Here is a 4,776-nt window from a genome sequence, read left to right as displayed (position 1 = left end):
GATAAACGGTTAAAGTCTCAAAGTCTCTCGCAAGTCCCGTCATCTCACGCAGACGGTGAACCTCCAGCGCCGCAAACTTGCCGGTGCAGCATCCTGGAAGCACCCGACCACAGTCCGACTCTGAGTCCGTCCGAAAACTCCGAGCCTCCGACCAGCCCTCTGACACCGAGCACCGAGCACCATCTCTGCCGAACGCTTCGACCCCGGTCCCGGCAACAGGTGATACGCAAAGCCGAGGATTTGGGGGCCTTCGTCTCCGGAGATTCTCGATCACGCAGTAGCAGCAGCAGCGAAGCGAGCATTTCAGAAGTTTCTCCAGATGTTCCTCTGTGCTTCTCATGGCTGTCCCCATCAAATCAGGATTGATGCACGGCCCCCTAATTAAGACATATCGATATCAATTCGGAACGGCCGCGCGCGCTGCGTCATGCCGCCATCTTCCCCTCCCTCCGGTATGAGGGTGAGTGGCGTCGAGGAGGGCCGGACAGGGGTCACGCTCACCAGTACTCCTCGTCCTACTGGTGAGCGCTTGGCTTTTACTGGGCAGGTGGAGATGAAGTGGTCTGGTTGGCCACAGTACAGACAGGAACGGGTGCTGATTCTCCTTTGTCTTTCAGTCGGCGTCAGGCGGGTACGGTCAACATGCATAGCCTCGGGCTCTGGAATGGGAATTGCAGATGGGGGGCAAACGGCAGGGCAATGTAGACTGACGAGGAGCTTGGAAACCACCCAGTGCCCCCAGGGACCCCTCCCTCTGCAGCGCTGCTGAAGGCGAACGTCAATACGGATGGCCAAATCCACCAGGGCTTCAAAGGTGGCAGGAAGGTCCTGGTTGACCAGCTCATCTTCGATGTCTTCAGAGAGGCCGTTCAGGAAGGTGTCGTACTGTGCCTCCAAGTTCCAGTCGCTGGAGGTGGCTAGGGTTTGGAACTCTATGGTGTGATCTGACACAGATCTGCGCCCCTGGTGTATGTTCAGCATTTCACGGGCAGCCTGTCTCCCGTGTTTGGAACGATCAAACACTTCTCTCATCTCCTCAGAGAATAACTGAAAACTACTGCAGAAAGGGGAGCCTGCCTCCCAGACAGCTGTTGCCCATTCTCTCGCCCGACCGGACAGTTGGGTGATGACGTGGGCTACCTTGGCTCGATCAGGCGGAAATGTTGTTGGTTGTAATTCAAAAATGAGGGTGCACTGGGAAGGAAGAGAGCGGCAGGTACTGGGCTCACCTGAGTACTTTTCTGGAGGAGGCAGACGGGGCTCTTGGTCAGGAGGAGTGAGCGAGAATGCGGAGAGGGAGGTGGAAGATGCAGTCGCTGAATATTGATGGGCGCTCTGGGACAGCTGGAGTGACTGAGTCTGGACCACAAGATCGGCTATATTGGCAGAAAGCAACTCCGCATCCCTGAACACGGAGCCCAGCTGGTTCTGGTGTCTCCCCAGCACCACTCCCTGTTGTTCCAGGGCAGCTCTCAGACGACCGGGGTCTGCTGGATCCGTTCTGGCCAGGTTGTGCTCTCAGGGTGGCTGGTGCAGGGATCCAATCCCAGACCCAGTACTGTGCACACAGCGATATCAATTGAGTCACAAATCCCGAGGTGCAAACAAAGTCAGCAGAAATCAAAGTTCAGGCAGAAATCAAAAGTTCCAGAGAAATCCAGAAACCAGAATCGGGAGACAGGCAGAGTCGAAGTTCAGATGGACAGTGTTCAGAGACGAATGCTGGAAAGACTCACTGGCACAATCTAGCAACGAACAGGTGAACACACAGGACTGAAAACCACTGAGCAGCAAACAGAGAGGCAGACAATAGGCGGCAGATGACTGTCTAAATGTGCAGTGTGCAATTTGTACCAAATAGTATGTACAACAGGACAGTCAATGTAACAGAAATACACTCAAATCAGCGTGAGTTAATCAGTCTGATGGCCTGGTGGAAGAAGCTGTCCCGGAGCCTGTTGGTCCTGGCTTTTATGCTGCGGTACCGTTTCCCGGATGGGAGCAGCTGGAGCAGTTTGTGGTTGGGGTGACTCGGGTCCCCAATGATCCTTTTTACACACCTGTCTCTGTAAATGTCCTGAATAGTGGGAAGTTCACATCTACAGATGGGCTGGGCTGTCCGCACCACTCTCTGCAGAGTCCTGCGACTGAGGGAGGTACAGTTCCCATACCAGGCAGTGATGCAGCCAGTCAGGATGCTCTCAGTCGTGCCCCTGTAGAAAGTTCTTAGGATTTGGGGGGCCCTGGATCAAACTTCCTCAACCTTCTGAGGTGAAAGAGGTGCTGTTGTGCCTTTTTCACTGCACAGCCGGTATGTACAGACCACGTGAGGTCCTCGGTGATCTGTATGCCGAGGAACTTAAAGCTGTCCACCCTCTCAACCCCAGATCCATTGATGTCGATAGGGGAAGTTAGGCCGAATGGTCTAATTCTACTCCTACGTCCGACGGTCATGTGTTCTTGTCCATTCTAGCTCCAAACTGATCCCATTCCCACACCTATTTCCCTGTAAATTATTCTCCTGTCAACCACAAACAGGAGGAACAGTGTATAGCGGATGGAAAGGAAGTAGAAACAGTGATGGATTTTGTCTCCCTCGGTTCAAAGATTTCTACAGATGGCAACTGCAGCCACAAAATTAAATGGCGCCTGCTTCCGGGGAGGACAGCAATAGCAAACTTAGATAAAACACTGAAAGCAGAGACATAACATTGTCCACAAAGATCCGTACAGTCAAGTCCATGGTATTCCCAGTTGTGACGTATGGATGTGCGAGCCGGACTATTAGTAAAGCTGAGTATAAAAGAACCGATGCCTTTGACCTTGGCTGTTGGAGCAAAGTGTTAGGAGTTTGTTGGACAGCACGAAGATCCAACAAGTCGATACTTGAAGACAATACAGCCAGACCATTCATTAGCGGGCTTGATTGTGAGACAGAAGCTCAGATATTTTGGCCACATCACGAGAAGGCAGGATTCCTTGGAGAAGGCGCCCATGTCAGGGAAAACAGAAGGTAAAAGAAGGAGAGGCCGACAGATTAGATTAGATTATGAGGACACTCAGTCCTCGTTTATTGTCATTTAGAAATGCATGCATTAAAAAATGATACAGCGTTCCTCCAGAATGATATCACAAGAAAACACAGGACAAACCAAGACTAAAACTGACAAAACCACTTAATTATAACATATAGTTACAACAGTGCAAAGCAATACCATAATCTGATAAAGAGCAGACCATGGGCACGGTAAAAAAGAAGTCTCAAAGTCCCGGTAGCCTCATCATCTCACGCAGATGGCAGAAGGGAGAAACTCTCCCTGCCATGAGACTCCAGCACTGCCAACTTGCCAATGCAGCACCCTGGAAGCACCCGACCGCAGCCGACTCTGAGTCCGTCCGAAAACTTCGAGCCTCCGACCAGCCCTCCGGCATCGAGCACCGAGCGCCATCTCTGCCGAGCGCCTTCGACCCCGGCCCCGGCCACCAAGCAACAAGCAAAGCCCAGGACTCAGGGCCTTCCCTTCCGGAGATTCTGGACCAGACCGAGGCAACGATGGACAGGTGATATCACCCAGACAATGCGTATGACCTCGAGGGATCTGAGAGAGGCGGTTTCCAACAAGAAGGCTTGGTGTGCAGGGGTCCGTGAGGTGATGAAGAGTCAGACTTGGCTTCACAACCGAATGGCAACAGATTAACCCACCACATCACAAGCTCTGGGCTGCGCGAGGGGACCTCAGATCAGCCGGAGAAATCCCTGGAATTCACATATCCCGGCGAGGAGTCCTCGTGCAGGATTCCCTCGAGGTCCATTTGCCGGTCGAGTCGGAGGCGAGGAAGGGAAAGACAGTGTCCACCTTCATTTCAAGAGCACCAGAAGGTGAGAGCAAGGAATGCGATGCTGAGGCTTTGTAAGGCACTGCTCAGACCCCGCGCTCGGAGTATTGTCAGCAGATTTGTGCCCCTGATCTGAGAAAAGATGTGCAGACATCGGAGGGGGACAAGAGGAGGTTCGCGAGAATCATTCCAGGGATGAAAGGATTAACGTATGAGAAACATTTGATGGCCCTAGAGTTTAGAAGAATCGGGGGGGTATATTGTAAAAACTTATCGAATATTGAAAGACCTGGAGACAGTGGATGTGGAGAGGATGTTTCCTCTGGTGGGGGAGTCTAGGACCAGAGGGCACAGATAGAGTGGATGTGGAGAGGATGTTTCCTATAGTGGGGGAGTCTAGGACCAGAGGGCACAGATAGAGTGGATGTGGAGAGGATGTTTCCTATAGTGGGGGAGTCTAGGACCAGAGGGCGCAGATAGAGTGGGTGTGGAGAGGATGTTTCCTATAGTGGGGGAGTCTAGGACCAGAGGGCACAGATAGAGTGGATGTGTAGAGAATGTTTCCTGTAGTGGGGGAGTCTAGGACCAGAGGACACAGATAGAGTGGATGTGGAGAGGATGTTTCCTGTGGTGGGGGAGTCTAGGACCAGAGGACACAGATAGAGTGGGTGTGGAGAGGATGTTTCCTATAGTGGGGGAGTCTAGGACCAGAGGACACAGATAGAGTGGGTGTGGAGAGGATGTTTCCTGTAGTGAGGGAGTTTAGGACCAGAGGGCACAGATAGAGTGGATGTGGAGAGGATGTTCCCTGTAGTGGGGGAGTCTAGGACCCATGTCGTATCCAACTTCAACGTAACGTCCCATCTGCTGTACTCAATAGTTTGATTAATGAAGGCCAATGCGCTACATCGGATCCGGGGTGACAATTATTTTTTTCTC

The sequence above is a fragment of the Mobula birostris genome, chromosome 20 (genome assembly GCF_030028105.1).
Source record: "Mobula birostris isolate sMobBir1 chromosome 20, sMobBir1.hap1, whole genome shotgun sequence".
Lineage (NCBI taxonomy): Eukaryota > Metazoa > Chordata > Chondrichthyes > Myliobatiformes > Myliobatidae > Mobula > Mobula birostris.
Note: the sequence above shows the minus strand (reverse complement) of the source record.